Below are 24,110 nucleotides of genomic sequence, written 5' to 3'. Positions count from 1 at the left end.
TGTTTTTCTTTAATGTAATTCTAGTATTTTCATTTCTCAGTGAAATTGACAAACTCGATTTTCATTTGAGTGAAAATGAAGAAATTACTTTGGACATTAAATTGAGAGTAAAATCACATGTATATGCTACCACTTAATAGTAATGCAGAATTCTAGCCTGTTAAATCTTTATGTTTTCACTTAAAAGATTGTTCTACAGTAGAATTCTCTAGGAGCAATATATTTCAGGAATTGCCAGAATTGTTAATTTATCTCCTTTCCACTCAGTTCACATCTCTCATTTAGCTATATAAGAATTAACATTTTATTGGTAAATCCATGTTGCAAGTTGGATGGAGAGTTTTTTATTGCAGGGAATGAGAACTTTATTATAATTAATTCATTTTTATTATTTAAACTTAGATTAGTTCTAAGAAATATTTGAGGTTACTGTGGGAGTCTGATATGAGAATCTGAAGAATTAACTTGGGAGGGTATCAATGATAGTCAAGGTATGGGATTAAATTCAAAGTGACGTAATGAAAGCATTGTAATATATTTTGACACAACTCATTCATTTGATATATTGTTTATCATATCTATGTATTTCAGGAGGTCATAGTCGTAAACTTTGAATATCCTTTTTAAAAATCTCTGATAATTGAATGAAATTAATTGTGATGTGAAATAATAAAATTGTAAAAAAGTACTATAGCTTGCAGATTATTAACTGTTACTGAGCTTTGATTCTTTACTCAAAGTTGATACGTTGCTTCCCATCGCCATGGACAGAATGTGTTTCAGAAAAATTATCTAATATATCTTTTAATAAAAGCCAGAAGATCTTTTGAATAGAATTAATAAATATTGCTTAGATTTATTTATAACAAAGCAATTTTTGTCAAGACTTGTCTAGCCAAGTAAAATAACAACAATAAGGGGAAAATCAGAATCTCTCTCATTACCTGCTTCTATAATTGTGCATGCATAAAGTGTGCTTGAAGCCTTTGAAAGGAGAGATTGTGCAACTTGAATACTAATTTTGTGAGTACTGTAATTTCACGTCTGCTCTCCATGTTCAAGCTGGTTGTGCTTTGAGGAACAGCTGAAGCTTTATGGAAAACTTTGTAAAACATTCTATTTAGAAGTGATTCTTTTTCTTTGCATTATGTGCTCTGTATTTTATTTTGAGAACATTTGTATGCAAACAAGATCTTTGTTTCTTACAAGCACATCTGCTCTTGCTGCTTACAGATTACAAGAAGTCATCATCCTCTGTGACATCATAAGCATTTCCATGGCAATCCGTTTGGCTTGCTTTTTTTTTTTTTTAATATAAGAAAAAGTTGCAGAATGTCAGCAGCAACAAAGTGTTTATCTCAAAACAGATACATGGTAACGTCCCAGTTTTCTGCCCCCACTTCGTGTGGCCTGTTCATTGCAAAGCACCAAAGATTTAGCCTATTGCATTTAATTCCCTTAAATTCCACAAGACTGTCAATTCCAGTTATCCACAATTTAGATAAAAAATAGGATGCCTAGGGAAATGAAATCTGCTTCATCACATGGCTTGGCTGGTGTCAGTTCAATGAGGGAGGAAATCCATGAGACCTTCGTGTTTTATGTTCTACAGTAAATAATGACATAGATTTGAATAGCAGCTGGAAGGATCCTGAAGCCCTTTCCTTGAAATGATTTTATGAACCGTCTACATCCACTTAGCCTCTTCAGTGCTGTCACTAATGTGATGAAATGTAGTCACGAGAGATCTCAGAACATAATCATTTGGATGTTGAGCCAAGGCTAGTAAAGAGGACTGGAACTAGGAACAGACTTTGTGGCATGTTCTACTTACATCAATATTTGTCAAAATCATGAGCTTTTAGTCACAATAACCAAATAATCCATAAGAAAATGTTTATTGAGCACTTGCTATGTGCATAATACATTGAAGGTGGTACACACCTCTGACCTCCTAAGCCCTTCTTTGACATTAATATCTAATTATTAGCATCACCTTTTCTTCCCCAGCACTGCTTAAGCAGTTTTGAATTAAATCCTTTCCCCTTCTATTTAAACTATCCCATTTTATTTTAGAAAGTGTTCATGTTTGACATGAACCACATTAGTTCAGGATACTGGTGAGCTGAGCCAGAATAATTTGTACTGTGTTGAATACTAAGGAAATTTGGAAAGAGAGGGCTCAGAGGCTGTCTGGACAAGCTTGGATTCAGCATGACAGCAGTAAGATACATGATCCTGGACCTGTGCATGAAGCAAATGTCAGTTACACTGGTAGCAAATGCAAAATAGTGAGTCTGAAGACAGGTCAGGAATGAGAAGATGCGTACAAATACTAAGGGCAAAGCATCCAGACCAAGGGAAGAAGTCCTCGGGGATTTATATGGGCAAAGGTCATAATGGCAGGCAAATGGAAGAAGTCTAAACAGTGGGGTGGGTGATACCGCAGAGGTTCAACTGCATGAATCAGGGACCCAGTCAAGCAAGACTGAGCTCAGATGTAGGTGGTACCAGGGGACAAAGCAGGAACCAACTGAAGAGGGTCTAAAGTGTTAAATGTCCAAATGAGTAAGTGTAGTTTTTGAACGTATTCAGATATTTATTTATTTATTCCCTTGTTCAGTGCCAAATATTCTGACACAGAAGTTAATGAAACTGACAAAGCTGACCTTATGAAACACATTACACTGGATGAAATAGACAGTGAAGAATTAAGCAGATAAATGTGCAATTAAAATATGTATTACGTGTCATGAAGAAAATGCCTCTCCCTGGAAAACAAGAGAAGGAGGACAGCAGAGGATCGTGGGGAAGGTTCCTACAGGCCAGGCACAGAACTGCTGTGCCTCCTTCGCTTCCGCCCACGTTCCACTGGACAGAGCTCAGTCCCGAGGCACACCTAACTACAAGGGAGGCTGGGGAACACAGTATAACCATGTACCCTGAAGGAAAACAGAAATCGATTGTGGTGAGTGCAATAAGTGCAAAACTATTTATTTAACAAAAAATTCATTTCATTCTTTTTCCCACACAAAGAACTTACTCATCTTCTCCCTAAATGAGCTCATCGAAGACTCCATCCATGGAGTCACTGAGAGACCATGCTTTGGTTGAACCAAAAGCTTATTTTGAACAAAGTGAAGGCAATGACATTCTAAGAAATACAAAAGACCAAGGAACATTATTAGTATATCCTTTTTTTTCTGGCACTACCTTTCCCTGCGTTAGCCAACCACTTACTAAAAAACAATGTGGAAGGAAAGGAAAAGGTCAAGCCACCATGGTTCCTTCTTTCATTTCTTCCTTACTCATCAGTGAGCCAAAGGTAGAGACTTATTGAAAGGATGCACAAACATTGAGAAGCAAAATAAAAACAGTTGGATTAATTGTGTGCATTTCCACTCTTCCGGCAAGCACAAAATGCATATGCATATTTGAGCCACAAAATAAGAATTGTGCAATTTCAGTAATTCCACATTTGAGTTAAATGTTCTCATATTTGCATTTAAAACTGGCATTGCATCATATAAAGATGAATAGCAAAATTAAGCACTTATTTAGAATGACATTAAGTAGTAAATATAAAATATCATGAAAAGTCAAAACATGCTGTAGAAGAAAGCATACGGTTTTATATTTTAGTAGCTTTAATGGCAACTCTTCTCAGGCACCCCACATTTTTATTTTGCCAAGGGCCCTGCAAATTATGTAGCCTTCCCTGGGTCCAGTGATCTATGTCCTTTCCCCAGTATAACTGCAATAAAAGCTTCTAGTCAGAAAAAGGAGGAATGGGATGCACACAGCAGTCCACAGTCCATAGAAATGATTACTCCTTCTAGATAAGGGTTAGAGTTAGGGTTAGGGTTAGGGTTAGGGTTAGATGTGCCAGGATGTGGATAGTTTCTTGTTTTGTCCCTGATTCTGCTTCCTGTGGACCTTGGCTCCCCTCTCTGAGAGCATCTCCCTTAACCATTATCATCTGCAGAAGTATCTGAGATGGTTGTTAGGGACTATCCCCTCCTTGTGGATTGTGAACCATTCGTATCTTGTCTAAGGGTGGTTTTAAGACCTTTTTAGCCCTGGCTCACAATTTCTTTGGCATTAAAATTTCTTCCAAAAAATTTTTTAGTAAGTCTCTGATCTATTTGCTTCCAGTTAGTTCTAAGTGCCAAGGTTTTTACTAGGCATAGTTATTAAACTTGCCTTATTCTTTGTTTCTTTGTCCCTGTGTTTCTCCTTCAATTTAATGGCAGGTGACTTGAATCAATCAGCAACAATATACTATGGTGGAAAAGACCCTCTCTTAATCTGATGTTTACTGAAGGGAGGAGTTATTTGAGAAATCTCACTAACCCTTTGTCATTCAGAGCCATTCTTCTTAATTTCAGATCCCAATGCTATCAACTTTTTCACCATGGAAGACCCTCAATCCCTGAATTTTCTACTCTCACAATTCTCCACCTAAGAATCAGCCCAAACTCACCTGAGTGCATGGCTTTCTTGATTCAGGAGTGGCCATCACACTATCATACTGACAGTTCCAACTACTTTCCCTAGAGCTACAGGCTCGAGAGTTCGTGGTCTGCCTTCCAAGTCCTCCCATGACAGCTTTACTGAAAATTTGCTGATGCATGGCAGAATTCTCCAGATACCAGCTCGCTTATTATATCTTCACCTTCTGCTGGCCAGTCACTAAACCAATGCTACTTGTTTTGGGGTTTTGTTACAACAGCAGCACATGTCAAAGTACCAGTTTCTGTTCTTATCTGAAAAGGATAGCTGGTGTAACTAAACACTAAAATCTCAGGGCCTTAGCATACTAAGCTTATATTTTTGTTCATGTAACACATTCTGTGGGTTTACGAGGAGTGACATACAACTCAGTGATTAAGACAATCAGGCTCCTTCCATCTTACATTATTTTATGTTGTATTAGTTGAACTTATATTTCTAAAAATCTAGGTTTAAAACTTTTTTTGTTGAAGCAATTCAAAGGTCTGCTTAGGAGTTCAGTTTATTTTAATACTTATATTTAATGGCTGTCGCATCTGAAAAAAGGCCCCTCACAATCAGAAGTAGAAGCAAACAGAAGAAATATGTATTTGTCTGGACTTAAAAAAGATGATACTCAGTTTTCAATCCTGTTCACAAACTCATACAAAGATTTTTTTTTGAAATTTTACTTGGAAATTTAAATTTCCATCTTCCTTGTTGTCAATTAGTGGTTCTTACAAAGCAATCAAAAGATTGACTATTTTGATTTTAACAAATGCACTTCAAACTTAGTGAAATATTTTTAAGCTAGTCAGAAAATTCTGCTATTAAATTTTCTAGGTATGAAGATATGAGAATTATTTTTAAATATAGCTGATTTGTTTACATTGTTTAAGCTGTAAAAGTCATAGTAAAAATTATTCCAAAAATCCTCAAAATGCACCCTCCACACCAAAAGTTTTTTTGAAAAGTAAGCGCTATTTCACTCATTGTTAAGACATTACCTTTACCGTGAGGGATTGATGACTTATATTTTCCTAAGTGTCTGCAAGGCAGTTTAGCCACTGGCTGTCACAGAAAATGTCACCAACCAGAAGCTGAGAGACAAAGGAGCCCTCAGGTGTGACCCGTAGTCAGTCTTCCAGAGCACAGAGGGGAGTGTAAAGGGGTGAAAAGAGTCGATGTGGAGGAGCCGATGAATGATATCTGGCACACCCATAAGACCACCCAGTCATATGCCTGTAATTGGTAAGAGAATGAAATGAATGAATGAATGAGAGTACCACTGTCCAGCCCTCCAGCTGTGGAACTCTTACACTTCCCTCAGAAAACTTCATACTATCATATAGGATAAGAGACTGCTGGAGTCTCTCCGAGCAAATTGAGGAATGAAATGACTTGTAGTATATGCAGACACATGATCATTTTTATTATTAAAAATCTAGGTTAGAGAATGTAACTTAATGTGGGAGCCCAATGGGCCAGCTGACGGGACCCCAGGATGAGCAGCCTTATGCACTCAGTCTAGGCGTTGCTAAACTGGGGCAGGCCTCCCCAAGAGAGAACTCCACAGGGGTAACACTGACAGCATGGGGTCAGGGGGTGGAGAGACTAAGAGTTCACCCAGGAAAGTCCCTTCTGATAGAAACAACATGTGAGAAAGCTGTCCCCTCCACCGAAGATCACTTCAATAGATCTAGTGCGGGGCCAGGGTCAACCCACATATTAAATATCAGTAATTTTAATGGATTTCTTTCCAGATAAAAATATATACAAGTTCTAATGTTTTCTTCCTTTAACCCCAAGAGATTTTTCTGCAGACCCCTAAGGGTACACATACACCACCTTTGAAACCACTGGGTTAAAGAGTACACTGTTGGACCACTGTTGGCAAGTTTAGTCCTTGCTCAGTTCCTGGTACACATCCTGGCCAAAGGCAGGAAGGATTTCGTACCTTGGGCTTAGTTTGCCTCTAAGACTACTTTGACTCTTATCTAGGTGTACCAGAACCAGAGTCAACCCCAGTGCATCTCCCAGCCGAGCTCAGGCCCATCCTCCACCGAATGTGTTCTCTGGCTCTTTGCGGATAGTTCAGCATCAGCCTGTCACCACTGCTCAGCTCTGAGCTGAGTGCTATTGACAGCATGTCAGCCTTATGATTATATATGAAGGACAACACATTATGTCAATGCACTTAAGTCGTTTTTTAATCTGGTATGAAAGTTGGAATGCCTCTTAATTTTTTATCTGCTTGATTCTTGGCAAATCAAGCAAGAGATTTTAGAAAGAAAAAGAAGAAATATAAGGCAGTTTATACAATGAATAGGATTTTAGGTTCCTACCCAATGACTTCATAGTAAGAAGAGGATCTAAAGCAACCAGAAGACAGAGGGAGACAAATGACATCGATCTATTCTTCTATCTTTTTTTGACAGGAACCATTTTTTAAACAAACATTAAATTTTAGAACAGTTTTAGATGTATGGAAAAACACTGAAAAGATAGTGTAAAGAGTAGGCTGTATAATTTCTCACCCAGCCCCAAACCCATTAAAAAAATTTTTTTGCTTGTTTATTTGCTTAGATTGGTTTACTTTTTATTCTTTGAAATCATGTTCATTTAATGTCACTTCAGCAGATCAGGGCAATAATTCCAATATTTGTGTAAGGAGATACCACTGCTATATTCCAGGTATTTCAGGTAATAAAAACACCCTGCTTAGTTAGAATAAGAATTCAGAGCTATGACCTCTGGCCTCCTTAAGAAGATTTAGGAGAGTTTAAAACTGCCCCTCTGGGCAAATATTTTAGGAGCTGATGAGCATTCAGCTTCATTTAAGACACAGCTTGTCATCAATACACCCAAGAGACTAACAATTTCTACTTATTGCTTAATGATAGATAGTGATCCTGGAGTCTACTAGAGTTCCTTGCCAGCCCTGGAACAGAAAGAAGAATCATCTTAAGGAGTAGACCAGTCTTTCTAGGAAGGCCACTAGTCTTTGGGTGAGTTTGCAGTAGCTTCAAATCTTGCTGTCTAATAGCCCAGAGAGGAGAATGAATGAACTCAGGATGAGGGAGTGTCGACTGCCCCTTTTCCACTCAAACCTCATGCCTTTAAAATATGAACTACTTGGGGGCAGAGGTCCTGATTCTCCATGTAGAAATTATGCCTGACACATAGTTGGCACTCAATAGATATTTGTTGATTGACTGACTCCAAATAAACTTGGTTAATTCTTATTTGTATAAAGAGTAAGAAGAGGCTACTGAATTGTCAACATGAGCGAGAAGCCCTAAAAGGAAGAAATTCATAACTTTGCACCATATTTTTAAACATTTGGCATCTGTAGGGAAAATGCACCCATGGTCCAAGAAGCAAACAAAATTTAATAGCCCCTGCATAGGACATGAAAACCATTTCTTACTGGAATCTAGAGTGTTTGAATATTTGGGTGTAGTTGAGAATGGCCATTGGCTAAGAGGAGAGTGGACACAGAAAGGCTTGTCAGTAGAGGTCGATGGTGCTGACCACAGCTGGTGATCGCAATGGGCTCTCATCTCCACAGAAGATTCTCATTACCTAGGATGCTTTTGTATCTACTTGTAGTGGGGCATGAAACTTGGTGTAAGAAAGATTCTTCTTTGGACAGTTTTCATTGTTTTACATTATGAGACTTGAGGTCTTTGCAAGCTACCTGTTGCAAAACATGTATCCTCATATTTCGTGTAATAATGATTGACATGCTTTAGGCTCAGTGTGCACCAGGGGAGAGTATTTTTCAGTTTTGAGGTAGCCACCACATGGCCACATAGTAATCCCTTAGAGTAACAGGTCCCCATTATATATATATTATGGATATCTGATAATAATAATATTTACTATTTATTGAGCACTTACTAAGTGCTCAGCAGAGTGTGAAATACTTTGCTCTAGTCTTTAAAAAAAAACCCCATATGGTTTTTAGTATTACAATCTCTATTCTAAAGATGAGGAACTGAGACTCAGAGAAAAGTTAAGAAACTTGCGCATTTTCACAATTCTAATATGTCTGGACTGAAACCTAGATTTTGTTGATTCTAGAGCCCACATCACTCTGTTAAATTCATAGAAAGCATAATAAAATGAACTGTGGCGCGTTCTTTTTACATTGTTCCATTACTTTGTTACTATACAATGTAATTTAAACACAATGTAGTACAGCCGTATGAATGGGGGTTTCCTGACTTAAAGCCAAGTTATTCTTCATTTACTTCATTCATCTGTTCTGCACTGTGCCCTCCTTATGAACTTAGCACTGTATAGAGGATACAAAGAAAAGTAAGACACAGAGCCTACCCTCAGGGCTCTTGTGTTCTGGAGAATAAGAGCCCATACATACACATGACAAATTAAGTAACTGTAAAATCTACGCGATAAGTTTCCAAATGAGTTGTATAGACACGTGCCATGGGAGTTCAGAGAGAGAGGGACCACCATGTGCTTGAGTGGGCACAGGTGATCTTGTGGAGGTGGAAGCTGAATGATTCCTTGGAGAGTAAGAAGGATTTGGATAAATACAGAAGTAGGAGTAGCTTACTTCTGTACCTACTTCTTCCTGTAGGAAAGAGGGTGAACAAAGATTACAAAGTAAAAACAATCAATGATGTGTCCATGGCGTAGTAGCTAAACAAGTTTAACTAGAAAGTTTAATTTGTACTGGGGAACAATAAGAGAGAAAATGAAAATTAGAAGCATGTAAGGAAAGCCTCGACAGGCCAAAGTTTTCCCCTTGTGGGGCAGGAGAAGTAATCTGTGGCTTAGAAAGTTGTAGCAAGAAGGGTCAAGGGGATTGGGTGAAGTGCAAGGGATCAAATGACTAAGCTCCGGATGGAGGGAAAATAAAGAGCAGGTACAGTGGGAGAGGGACAGGTGGTAGATAAACTTGTGGTCAAAGAGGGTGAGGATAAAGACTGAAATCTTGGTAAGTCTGAACCCTATGAGAATGCCATCTGCAAAGAATTGGCGATGTTGGCAGGGAGCCATTGTAGAAAAGACATATAGCTTAGTGGATTTAACGAAAGCAAAAAATTTAACTATATAATATAAGCATTCAACAATCAGTTTGAAATTGTTGAGGATGGTACCCAGTTTTAAATACAAAGGGAAAAACCTAAGCCTGATTCTGAAATTCTAAATATAAAAAGGAAGAGTTAGTGTTTCTTGGGGGGAGGGTGGGTAGAAGCAGAGAGAAAAAGGAAGTGCAAAAAGGTCAAAAAGTGGTATATCTGGATTTTCTAAATATCAAAGGAAAAAATGGGAATTATAATGATGAGTTCAAGATCTGGAGACCCAAGAACTAGTCAATTTCTATTTTCCCCATTGAGTGATAAGAGGAAGGGCAAACCAAGGAGAAATCTTTACTAGAGACTAAACATATGCTGTGGTATTTTCTAAAAAAAAAAAAAAAAAAATCCAGTCTTGCTTAAGGGAGTGGGTGATGCAATAAGGTCAGAAGACAATGACTTTATTTCACTTTTTGGGTGACAATTATACATACAAAACTGTGTAAGGAGAGTTGAAATAAGTACAAGTTTTTAGAAGATGTAGTAGACAGAATGGACTCACTGTGGGAAATGGAAACATAGAATGATAGAATCAAATCTGAGAGTTGGCAAGATGTTGTGGGGGAGCTCTGGACCTCAGACATTCATATGATGAAGAGGAATTAGGGTAAGCGGTTAGTGCAGAGGCTTCTGAAGAACATCACAGGCATTTCCAGGGACAGGATATCAGGAGAGATAAGCCCCTCCACAGTCATATACACACAAGGGTCAGCTTCAATATTTAGCATAGAATGTTTCAGTTTTGGAAATTTTGACTTTGAGAAGTCTCTTGGGCAAGCAAGGAATGAAGGGGAGATTCTTTATGAGATGCAAGAGCCAAAACAATTCTGCCTCTAGGAATACCATTCTCTGTATAAAACTAAATTGACTCTGGGGGATTTGAATAACTGACTTTTCATTGCTTCTTCACTCCAGAAAATTGAATATAATGATGTCCTAAACTTACTAAAAGATTTTGAAGTGCGCCCTGAAATCATCAAGAAAAGAATGGATTATTATGTATGTGTGTCTTGTTCTTCAGTGGTCACCACAACTGCTGTTTCTTCCAAGAAGGCATTTGCATGGAAAGGAGGGTGTGTATGGATGCATGGAGTGAACTGGAGTGGACGGAGTCGGTTGCCACCTGGTATTCTTTCTCCATTACCCTCATTGTCTAGAAGCCCCATGTTTTGAGTGAAATTAAGCTTGTCTAACCCCTTGAAGATTGGACTCTGTTTAGCTGATACTAATCTAAGTGAGGCCCCCTTAAGTGGAGATTGGTTCATGGACAGTGGGTCATGTGAATCAGAACCTAAGCCAACTGAATACATGGAATTCCCCTGATCAGAGAGATTGGCCAAGAGTCAGTAGAGGACTTACGTAGTTCAATTCGATGGAAGGCCTAGACTTAAGTTACTATTTGGGATAAGAATTTAGTCAATCCATCATTCTCTCACACTCCTTCACTCCCACCCTCACTGTGGTTATTGGTAATTTGGTAACCACAAGGTTAGCTGGCCTTGGAATAAATTTTCCCCATTAGAAAGAAAACTGGAAAGAAAAAGGAACTGCTCCTTGGTGAATACCATAGAACTGCTGGATCAAGCCTTGCCTGCAACTTCTACTACAAGTGATATTCTGATTTTGTGAACCAATAAATTGCCTTTATTGTCAAGTCCAGTCAACTATCATAACTGAGACACCTTTCTGAATTACACTTGTACTCATCTACTAAAATAATTTATTTTTCCCATGTATTTGAATCTCAACATATGCTGTCTTTCACTGAATTTATTTGCCTATATTTCTTATCTTTCTGCACAATTTTTAAGCTCCTTGAGGGCAAATATGGCAATTTACATAGTGCCATGTTTCTTCTAGCTTTCAGAATACTGCTTGGCATTTAGTAGTACTTAATAAATATTTGTACAATGTATAAATCAAACTTGTGAAAATGTGCATGTGATCTCATTAGCATCACACTTTAGTTAACACATGTTAATAATTCTAACACCATTAAATGAACTGAATATGAAACCGTCGTTATTTCATATTTTGTTTGCTTGTTTCTCTTCCTTGCTACAGGAAAAGCTGTAACAGTGATTTCTGTTTTGTACTTTCTTCCCCATGAACCACAAAAATTCCTAAGAGGTCATGACAATTCATCTAAAGTTCCAAAGATTAGCAAGAAATAATCAGTGTTACCAGTTCTTTGGTGTAATTCTAGCCAAAAGCTGAGTATCTTGATGTTTTAGTTAGCTAATGCAACCTTATCTTGAGTAAAGAAAAAATTTACATTAGAATTTCTATACATTGAAGAGAGCCAAAGGCAAAAAGGAATCCACTTTGCTTTTAATTCAAATCTTGACTATTACTAGATATTTGACCTTGGCAGAATTATTTTATTTCTCTTGGTCTCAGTTTTCTCACCTATAAAATGGGGATAAAGTTGGGGGATTAGAAGCACTTGAACTTCTTATTTTATTTTATTAAAACCTTGTTATAAGCAGCAAAAAAATATTATCAACCTTATAAGATTGTGATAAGGATCAAATGAGTTCATAAAAGTAAAGCACTTAGATCAATTTTAGTTATAATAGACACTTAATTAGTGTTATTTTTCTTCTTTCCTTCCAATTCTTCCTTTTCCTCTCTTCCTTCTTTTTCTCATTCTCCACTCCTCCTCCTCTTCTTATTGCTTTACAATATTGTTTTGATGTTATTATTATTACCGTCCAAGTTGGTAAACAAGCATAGTTTTTCTCCATGCAAAAATTACTTTCTTTACTTTCAGGTGCAGTAAAACATTGTATTTGCTGCTTCAAGATAAAAATATAATCTTGCCACCTATCTGATATAGATAAACCTGGCTGATCTCTTTTTCAGTCACATGCCCATGCAACATATAAGCCTACCTACGAGAATAGTAGCAAATGAGAGGATCCTAGAAGAGAGTACCAAAGTCACAAAAATAAAATAATTATGTAAATATAACGTACTTCTCCAATAAGGCAAACACAATGGCTTTTAAAATAAATTCAATAAATGAAAAATTTTAATTCATAAAAAGTTTTTTTTTAAAAATTAATTTGATTTTTATTTTACTTCAGTGTTTAATAAAGTTAATTTAAAATTGTGTAATTACCTTTCATTGAAATTTTCACTGAGGTAATTATATACTTACAGGCAGTTGTAAGAAATAATACAGAGAGATCCCTTATATACACTTTGTTCAGTTTCTTCCAATGGTACGAGTTTGCAGAATTATATTATAATGCAACATCACAACCAGGATGTTGACACTGATTCAATCCAGCCATCTAATTCAGAGTCCCGCGGTGACTTGTCCTCATCACCAGTGTTAATTCCCATATTCGCCGCCACAGGCAAGATGATGAACAGTTCCAACACCACACCTCTCTCGAGTCCTATATACTTACTTTTTAAACTAAAAATAAGTTAATAATAGCACAGAACAAAATGAATTATCAAACAAACGAATCTTATGAATTAGGCACCTCAACGCATGCTAGTTCTACTACTATTACAAAAGACCAGGTTCATTTGCAAATGGTCATGTGCTTCTGATGTAATTTCCCTGAGCAACACTCATTAACAGGCACATCTGACTATGTATTTCTGCAAATGTACATGCCTTTCTGTAGCATCTCTATACATATGTATCTCTGTCTAGGATAGAATTGAAAACACAAGGACTCATTTATTTATTCACTTCACGCTCAGCTGTCATTTATTTGAATTACAAGACTCTATTCAATATTATTAACATCAAACCAGGGAGGGACTTTGCTATCTGGTGTAATCACCCCAAATTCTTATCTCATCTTTTATATACAGCATTTTACCCATGTTAGTCAGATGTACATGACATTAAAGTCCATATAAGGAAAATAGTAAAATACAAATACATATTATATTTTGTTTGTATTTTAAATAGAAGTTTATTTAAATGTATTTTTCATAGGAGATGTTAAAAATACAATATACTTAGATTTTCAATATCCTTTAAGAGTAAAATTACGATTAAAAATGCCTATCAGCCAGAAAATACTTTGATCAAAGTGTGAGAAATTATAGAAAACTTGACATTTCTGGCAACAAAAGGGAAATACAGGATGATGAACTCAGAAAGTGTGCTGCCAATCCTTCAAATGATTTCAGTGCAGAGAGACGAGGCACTCAGGAGCTACTTCGGAGAATAGTTGCCTCACTGTGTTCCCTTCCCAGTCATTGGTTCTGTCAGCTGAGACGATCTCTTGAGGTTTTCTCACCAGGAAATGGAAATAAGTCCATTATTTTTAAGAGATTAAATATTGATCACAATTTTATATTTATTTCATATTAAAATCTATATGTAAGTGCTTCATTATTGAGTTCAGTTTCTGTGTGATTGTTCAGTTCAAAAAGCAACACGAGAATTTGCTTCTACTGTCATGTAAAAAAAAAAATGGATACTGCATCATAGAAAATGACAGAGATAACATTAGGTGTCATTTTGCAAGGTGTGGTGTTTGAGATTTAGCCCTCACCAAAAAGTAAATGTTGACAAATGAATGGCTAACATGATAAAATATTGGAGGCAGCGTAAGCGAAAGGGAAACGAACACGGTGCTGTAGTCAGACTGCAAGTGTTCCTGGCTGTGCCGCTGAACAAGCAAAATGCTCAAACTCAGGGCCTCAGTTTCTTCATTTGTAAAATGGCAATCATCATCATCTACTTTGTAATATTGTGCAGTTTAAATTAGTTGATGCGTGGCTAGCCCTTAAAAGGTTCCCAAGTATATGTTGATCACTCAGTAAATGTGAACTGTTATTAAACAAGACATATTTTTTAAAGTAATCTGAATTTGTATCCTGAGTACCTTAATTGTGTAAAATTACACCGAGAAATGGCATTTACAATTGTTCAGAGAGCTATGTTGGAGATCTTTCAATAATACTCAGAAACAATCATTAAAAATTAGTTGATCTCTGCTATTAGAAGAACTACCTCTTTATCCTAGGAACTGACACTGAGCAACACGACTCTGTGGACCACAGAATTACAGTGGAACCCCTATAAAAGTTTGCCAACCACCTTCCCCTACCACACACACACACATATGCTGATAAGGAGCAATCTCTAGAGATCTCAGTGTTGCACAATTTCACAAGAAAATGGTCAGTGTAGTGGAAAGATTGAGGGAGAATGGGTACAGAGGCTGTCAGCCTCGGTAGGATATTTCACTTCCCTTTCTTTTATCTCCACTGTCATCATTTCTCGACTCGACATTTCCCAGCACCTTGCTATCCGTTATTGCTTATTTATCATATACCATAGTTAATGACAAGCATGACATTGTATTGATCAACCCATTATGTCTTTCCAGCTTGTCCATCTCCTCTGTTCTGATGATTTTACACATTAGCTCTTTTGAATGATGGTGTAATTTGATTCAGAGTCTCCTGGTACCTACTGTTTCTTGAGAATATATTAGGCACTTCAGTATGCTGCTTCAGTTCTTTCTGGGCAAACGGCAGTATGTTTTGCTTTCACCTGCTGATCCCTTATTCTCCTATGCAAGCTTTTCTTTCTCAGCCTGTCTTTAACATGTCTTTTTTTTTTTTTTTCATGTTTTTATCCTAAATTCTTCTCAACTTTTTATCTTCATGGTCTGCTTGAATGAGCTCATCCTCAATAGCTCCAAATATAATCTGCATGATAAATGACTCCCAAATCTAAGCCCCTAAGCGAGACCTCTCTATGACTGGCTTTATGAAAACTCCATGTGAATACTTTGACAGTGGAGTTTGTTAAACAGGAGATTTAGATTTTCTTTCTGGGTCCTTCTCATTTTGTTTATTTACTTCATGACACATTTCATGCTATTTATCTCAAATGCCACGTTGCTGGTGAAATCTTGAGTCATCAGTCCCAGGCTCCTTAGATCTAGACCAGTGTCACTTGGGGCAGCAAAAGAACAAGCTAGAAATACTCCACTTTTTAAGTATGCTTTTCAATGTATGTAAAGATTATTTTTTTTATTACCTTGACATTTCTTCTTTTAAACTAGGAATTTGGTACACTGTATGTAGCTGCTAAGGTGTGGGTGGCTGATGAGTTGTCGTTGCAAGAGGAACTACCAGGTTGCCTTAAAATGACCAGGTTGAATGTGTTTGGGAATGGTCTTGGGGAGGACAATATTAGTATATAAGGAATATCAATACATTAGCTTCGATCAGCTCTCAGAATTGAGACCAACAGGTTGAAAGAGATTTTTTAAAAATCCTTTTCCACATATGGTAAAGAAGGCTTATTTTACCTTAATTTTTTAAAGTAAAGCAATAATTTCAGATATAATAAAAAGAGCCACAAAAGTAATTTATTAGGGAAATAACAGTGTAGAAAAATTATATTCTGAATAGTCATGAACCAAATTTGTCGCTGAGTGAATGTAAGGATCACGGGGTTACAGTGGGATGCTAAACACTGTCTGCGTTAATTGCCCTCTCACTGAGGGCAAAAGGTTAGCTTTTAGCTGTATGCCATAATTTTTAAAGTGATTTTTTTTCTTGTCCGGAAAACGTACGAAGTATATAACTAAAAAGCAATGGAAAATATTTCACATTAAGACCAGAATGATTACTTTATAGCCAAATTGAGGTTATAATTTTCTCTCTTGTTAAATTCTTATCTTCCTTTCTGTTCTTTGTTCTCTCTTTCTGCTCCACCTGCCTCTTCTTTCATGGGTTTACATGTCTTATGCTATTTTTTTCTTTTTCCTGCAGAGCATAGATAGAATTTCCTGTGTGGCACTCAATATATCCAAGACCTAGGATGCTCCTTGAGAGATATGGTACTATTTTGAGGTAAGTTATAGTGTAAAACTGCATTAGCTACCTCATTTGTGAAAATTATACCAAATTCCCAGATATGTGGTAAGCAGTTGCTGGTAAAAACACAATCCTAATGGTTTTCATAATTGACGTTTTCAAAACCAGAAATAATTCTGACCATGTTGCATCCCCCTTTTAGGACTTTAGTGGTGAGAAAGATTTTGTGTTTTATGAGGTTTAGTAGTATTATATTTAGACTTTTTTTCCGCTGTATTTTTGTAGTAGAAGGACTTTAGAAGTTTTTCTTACACTGGTTTCTGAAACACTCATGGAAATTATATATGTATGTATACATTTTTTCTACTTTTATTAATTCATTGAGGGCTCTCTCAGTTAATTTTTAACTTATTTTGTCCTACTGTGGAATAGCTTTTGGAATTAAACTTTCTGCAGTCCTTATTGGTCTACACATTAATTATAAACTGCTTGACCTTAATCAATTTCTCTTCTATTAGTCCAAGCTTGTACTTAGTATTTAAATAACTTAAGGTATGTGATCTGACTGAGTCAAACTTCCATTGACTTTTACTGGAGTCGGTGAAATTTTGTCAGACATCCAGAGTCTGATTTGTTGTGACATCCCAGAATACAAACTATAAATGAGAAACTGATGAACATTGTGCCATACAGCAGGTTAATGTTCTTTTAATGTTTTTCCTTGTCTCAATGGGATTTTTTGATAAATAGGTAGCATTTATAATGACATTTAGATCCCTGGTAGATAAGTAATTTATAATATATACAAATACTTAATGATTTTATTACATAAAATATTAACATTACCACTTATTATTATCATTATTGTTATTTTTCTTTAATGTCAGTTTCTAGGCATCCTAGTTAAATGGAGTCTGTGTACAGAAACAATACATTCTTGCTGATTGTTCATTCCTAAAATATTTAGGCATAGTTTGAAGGATGATATTGGGTAGCTGAAAAATGTTCCTTGTGTAGATGGAATGAATTAAAGATTACCTAAAGTAGGATGAACCACAGGGAAGCTAACAAATCCAGAATGGTGGTGGCATAAAGGCACACGCTACCCTCAACCAAAAAAGTCCCTCTTTGATCAAAGTAAAGCAACCACAGGGGAAAGGTGAAGTGAGATGTGGGGGGAGGATGCTTACTTTGGAAATGACACCAAACGCAGACCACAGACGTCAAAGACTTCTTTCCAAACAGAGTACAGTTTAGAAGCAAATAAAGGGAAGATGCCATTTTTTTCTTTCGAGTGTATAACAGGCTTATGGAAATTGCGGCGGGAATCAGAGGGACAAAGATTGGAGCTGCAGGCAGACTCAGAAAGGATGGGGCCTTGGAGCCTTTTTCCCACCACAGTTCAACAGCATTCCAAGGCCCCACTGGCATCCCTGGAATGTGAAGTGAGCACTCAGCCAGCCCCTCCTCACTTTGTCTCTCTGATCTGGCTTTTTGATAGTTGCCTGAGTTCCAGGCGAAGGAGGGAATCCTCCTCCTGCGAAGGGGTAGGTCTGAAATGGAGAGGGACAGGCATAAGGAAACCAGAGGAAGCGGAGAAGAAAACATCCTCCCAAGGCAACAAATTAAAACAGAGGGACAGCAGAAAGCATGGAAAACTGAGACTGACGTGACAGGAATAAGCTTGCTCTGCAGTCGGTTACCCCAGGGTCCCAATCCTGGGTCACTGATTATTACCAGGTGTGTGCAATGGAGCAAGTTTCTTAACCTGTTTGTGCCTCAGTTTCCTCATCTATCATGTGAGGATAATAAACCTTATATGTAAGAATTAAATGGTACTGTGTCAATTAGATTCAAAGGAATTATGGCAGCACCTAGCACAGACTGTGTTCCATAAATGTGATTGCTTTTATTAAGTGAAATAATTCTATACATTTAGTTTAAACTATTAAATGAAATACTGCTATGATTAAATCTAAATGAACATGGGCTTAAACAACACATTTATTTAAAAGATGAACCCTCAAGTTAGGTCAAAAACAGCTTTAGTGTTGTATAAAAGAAAGCCAGCTGAAACAAAATGACTTAAAAGGTAGAAGAAAATGGACAGTATGGTAGAAAAGCTGGTTGCTGTTACCCAGGCACAAGAACAACATGCAATGTCATTCCAACCACAGGATAAGGGCCATAGTCTTTATCCCTTGACTCTGGCCTGTCCCTCGTTGTAGCTGATTGAATCAGATACAGATTCATAGATAACCAAGGACAACCAAGCCACGGTCTGGCTAGTGGCCTGTGCTTTGTCTCTTGGCTGAAAAAAGGCTTTGGAGGAAATCAGATTCATTTCTTAAATTTGTGAAATTAAATTAGCTGAATGTGGAAGACTGTTGTTGGAGTGAACTCCTTGTGCCTTAAATGCAGTATAGCAGGAAGAGACTCATGGAAGGAGGCTTGTCCTGGCCACCAGGTGGGGAACAGACAGGGAAATATGTGAATATAGTAGCTCCCTGTAGCAGGAAGTGGTTTCTGCTCCTGCTTCCTGCTCAGAGACCACTAAGTGACAGCAGCAGAGTCCTCTATTAAGCCCTGTTTCTTTGGTTGAGATTGGGATCCTGACAGGGAAGAGTGTTATACTGGAGAACGCGGTGGGGGGGGGGTAACTGGGGATTGTTGGAACCCTAGCCTCTCTGTGGTGCTTTTCCTTACAGGTTCCCTCCTGCGTGTGATGAGACTTCTCTGTATAAATTCATCCTGTGACCAAAGCTTGGAATGCAGCACGGGCTTTTGGAAGTAAGCAAAGGCAGATTAAGGAAGAAAGGCCGTTTACTGGGAGTCCTAACTGATGTTTCCCTTCAGGGCCCTGAGGCTTAAACCTTCATTTCTGGAAGAATGGGGAAAGGAGGAGCTAGTCCCATTTGTTGCTAAGCGACCAAAGCTTTGCAGGCCTGTTCTCAGGTCACGTTTGCAGCTATTGAGAATCAGTGACAAGGTGCATGTAGCAATGCAGGGAGAAGCCTTTCATTTCAGAATTTCTGGTTCTATGATTTCAATGATGGCGTTCTCAAGAACAAAATTGATTGGAAACCTATCAAAGTTCTTCAAGAACAGTACTTTTAGAAATAAGCCAGGCCTGAGAAGGAGGGGGTACATTTCAGACTCAAACCAACACAACAGGGCATCTTATCTCCCATACAAAGTCCAGGCCCAATGCAAAGGATGCCAAGAAAAACTGAGAAACATACTAAATCTGTGTGAAGACAAAGCAGAAACCAACCAACTAAAGGAAGAACGTGAAAGGATATCAGAACAAATGGAAAGACATTGCATGTCCTTGATGGGAGGACAGAAACTGTAAAGGTGTGAATTTTCTACAAATTTATTTGTAAATAAATATACCACAGAGATTCCTTGTTTGTCTTTTCTTTGTTTTGTTTGGTTTTTTTTTACATGACAACATAATCCTCATTTATTTGGAAGAATAAATATGTAGGATTATTTAGAAATATTCTTAATAAAGAAGAGCAATGAGTAGGAATTTATCAAAGACATATTAAACCATATTATTAAGGTGTGACAATTGAAACTGTGACAACAGCATAGGAATAAACACACAGATCAATTGAAGACATCAAAGAGTCCAGAATTAGACACAAGTGGGAATTTAGCAGGCACTATGGGTGATAATTCAAATCAATGTATTGAATGAATTTTCCAAAAAAATGTTTTGGAACAAATAACTAAGCATTCGCGAAAATGTAAAGTTGAAACCCTACCTCCTATTTATGCCAAAATAAATCCTATCTTTATTTCAATATTTAAAATTAGAGATTGAAATTGAAAAAAAATAGATCATAAGGTACAAGAAGAAGACTTAGATGGATAATGTTATAACTCCAAGGGAGGGAAATGTATTAGTCTGCTAGGGCTGCCGTAGCGAAGTACTACACGCTGAGCAGCTTAAATCACGGAAATTTATTTCTCATGGTTCTGGAGGTTGTAAGAACAAGATCAAGGTGCAAACAGGGATGGTTTCTTCTGAGGCTTCTCTCCTTGACTTGCAGATGGCTGCCTTTTCACTGTGTCCTCAAAATTTGTTTGGCGAAGCCCTAACCCCTAGCATGACTATGTTTTGAGACAGAGCCTTTAAAGAGACATTTAAGGTAATAGGTCATAAGGAAGGGGCCCTAATCCAATATGACCACTGTCCTTATAAGAAGAGGAGGAGGCACCAGGGATGCAAGTATGCAAATAACAGGCCATGAGAGGAGATAACAGGAAATATTTTCTAAGTATTATCTCAAAGGCAGAAAACAGTCATTAATTTCACCGGAAATAAAAGGCATTCGAATAAAGTAATAAAAACCTCACTGTTCATAGATTCGGTTTTTTAAAAAAATTGTTAAGTCCCAGCATTAGTGAGAAGATGGGGATACAAGTATGTACATGTGCTCTCCCACAGTGTAGGTGGGAGAGTCAGCTGATACAAATGCTGTGCAGGGCCATGTGGCAATTTGTGACATATTAAAAGAATGTGTATGTTTCCTAGATTTCATCCTAAAGAAATACTCCAGTGGGTGAGCAAAAATGTATATACAAGCATGTAAGATTGTTTTGGGTAATAAAAATAAAAAACAAATCTAATGTTAGTAAATAAGGGATTGAAGGAACCAATTAGGATGCCAGTTATTCAATGAAATACTCTTTAGTCATTACAAAATATTCAGTAGATCAATTCTCTGGATATGGACATAGAATCTTTAAGATCTAATGTTAAGTGAAAAAAGCAGTTTAGAGTAGGTTCCTATTTTTGTGAAAAGACTATGAAGAGAAGTACATATGTTGAAAAGTGGTCATATGTAGTCTGAATTGCTTACATTAAACATACAATATTTTGCTAATCAGAAAAGAAAGCTACTTTCTTTTTTTAAATGTTGAAATAAAAATCATATTCTATATACAGAAAGCATATTTTTAAAATGACAGAAAATGAAGGTAGATACAAGACTCTTGCTTGAGAAGCCTCAGAAAATAGAGAAAGGGCCTTATAAGGTCTATGGGTTTAAACATTTAGGGAACACACAGACACACACTCAGAGCTTTCCTGTGAAAGGTGTATGCTGTCTACAGAAGGAATGTGGTAACTGAGAGGGGCTCTTGACACTGATGAGAAAGAGCTTGAGAAATACAGTTGAATGATGGAGGAGAGATATCCTGCCACCAACCAAGAGTTGTCCTTTTAAGTGCATCTCTCAAGATGGAGGTTTATTCCAAATGTGGAGAAGTGTACTTCAGATTTTCAAAATCAGTAACACCAGCTATTAAGTTTAAAGAAAGTTTTAAGTCATTTCTCTCTTTATTACTACATGAAGTATTGTTTGCTTGCTTGCTCTCTGAAGTATTGCTCACTAAGCAAGTTTTTGAGTTCAGATTTTTTTCTAAGGGGTAAAATTGTTTTTTAAAAGATCAAACATGTCCATATTATATACGTATATGAAGTTCTTCATTGGCAATCTGTACTATACCTTATATTATGTGACTTTTGTCAATTTTATTCTCTTAATTTTTTTTTGCTTCCTAATAAGTAAAACGTATATTTAAAAATATGCAAAGTTCACTCTTTACGAACTCAGTACTCAGTCTGTTGTGTTGATCCACAACATACTCATGATGCTAAAAATTCCATGCTGGCATTTCACATGGGATTGAAACCGCATACTGAACTACTTTCAGCAAGCCTAGTGCCAAATGATGAAAAAATATATATTTTTATTTATCATGAGTCCACTGAAGTACCAACATGTCTGATTTTTGCATTTACTATTGAGAAGGAAATCAACAAGGAAGGAAAGAGCATTAGGTTTTGATTATACATCATACTCTCCATCACCTCACCATTTTTGTTTTCTTTTGAAAAAATGTATGTGGAGATGTGCAGCCCCATCATCAAGTCTGCATTCATATCTGTTGGATGAAATGTTTTGGCAGTAAGGGTGCAGCAAGAAAGGGCTAGGAGCTTTGCAAGAGAGGGAATCAATCAGAGAGAATTGATTATAAGGGTTTATGATCCTGTGGAAGGTGAGTTCCAAACCCTGGAAACCAGAGAGAGAGAGAAAAACAACCAACCAAAAAAAGGTTGAAGGATGAGAATTGGTAAGTGCAAGGAAAGTTTAGTATTTGGAAGCTTCTTCATTACAACTACTGTCTGTCCTTTTCCCAACACATATCCAGCAGAAGTGCTTTGCTTTTTTCTGAGGAATGTATTGTTTTAATTCATGACATTTTGAGGCAAGCACTGTACAGAAACATTCCATTATAGATGTATTACTTTTTAGAAAGATAGAAATTGTTCCTTCAAATATATTATGCACGGATCTAACATTAGCAAAAAGGTTCAAAAGAGAGATCAAAGCAATGCCTGTTGTTTAAGATATTAAGACATTTTAAAAGAAGCAAAAATGTACAAGCAATTTAAGCAGTTCAAAAGTCAAATTTAACATGGGAAAAAATATCTTTTTAGAAGATCATAATCAAAGAAAATTAGAAGTGAACTGTTTTGAAAATTTTCTGAATATTTTATAAGTGATTAGTCAATAAATAAAAAAAGTAAAATGGGCAGAGGATTCAGGTCACTCCTCCTGTTTCTTAAGTTATATATTCATGTTTAAACAAATATTACCTCCAATAAATTTACTGTAATTATGTTGCATTAAAATAACTTTTAAAGAATTACAAAATAAAATTTATATTAAAACAAACATAAGTACAAATACTACTAATGAAAAATATTTGAAAGTTTTCAGCAAAATGAAATAGCCTTTATAAATCAGTTTGGTAGATTTGTTAACATAAAAACTTGTCTTTAATTTTTAAAAAATGTTTTAGGAGATCATTGTTTCCCAATCCATTTGCTTTTTAATGGGCAGCTAAAAAAACTTTGCACTTCATAGTCCCTTTTTCATATAGTAAGATTGTCAGAAACTTTAGACTTTTATGGTCAGTTTTTCTGACTTTTACTATACTCATTTGATACATGTAACTTGTTATTTAGAATGCAGACTTGCCCTTTAAAAGCATTCCCAAATGAATATATCCACAGTTTTCAGACTGTAAACAAAAATGATTCCTTGTTTTGAGGTAAAACTACTCTGTAAAAAATTTTTGGTTAAATATCTTTTAACAATGGAAAGTTTCTGAACTTGAGAATGTTACAAAATATAAAGCTTAGGTGGAAATAACTGTGATTACACAGCCTAAGCACATTTTTAAGTACTAATGAAAAATTTCCAAATGAAATGTTTATAAATTCAAAATAATCCCTGAGAATCAATAGGTTTTAGACAAAATCAGTATGAAAATAGTTGTATTTTCTTCTTTAATCTAGGAAGTAATGACTCTAATCATTTGGGAATGTAACATTGTATCTTTGATTCTCATCTTGTATTTGTACACCAATTAACAGTATTCAAAGCCCTCTCATTTACATATTTAATTTTACCATTGTATAACATTGTTCAGTTGAAATATCATCCTCATCTTTCAGATGTGGAAACTGAGAGATACTCATTCTATCAATCATTATATGTTAATTGACATTATATGACAGACACTGCTCTACTCTGGAGATACAAAAGTAAACTGGGCATCATCCTTGGCTCTGAAGATTTAGCAACAATGACAATGGCGTATGAGAGTTATAAA

General features: G+C 36.5%; 1 pseudogene; it reads left to right on the top strand.

Moving 5' to 3' along the window:
* Window positions 1-17,581: 17,581 nt before the first annotated feature.
* LOC102539266 (mediator of RNA polymerase II transcription subunit 16-like) overlaps window positions 17,582-24,110 on the top strand; it is a 32,694-nt pseudogene continuing 26,165 nt past the window's right edge.

The sequence above is a fragment of the Vicugna pacos genome, chromosome 5 (genome assembly GCF_048564905.1).
Source record: "Vicugna pacos chromosome 5, VicPac4, whole genome shotgun sequence".
NCBI lineage: Eukaryota > Metazoa > Chordata > Mammalia > Artiodactyla > Camelidae > Vicugna > Vicugna pacos.
Note: the sequence above shows the minus strand (reverse complement) of the source record. Positions and strands in the feature narration are given on the sequence as shown.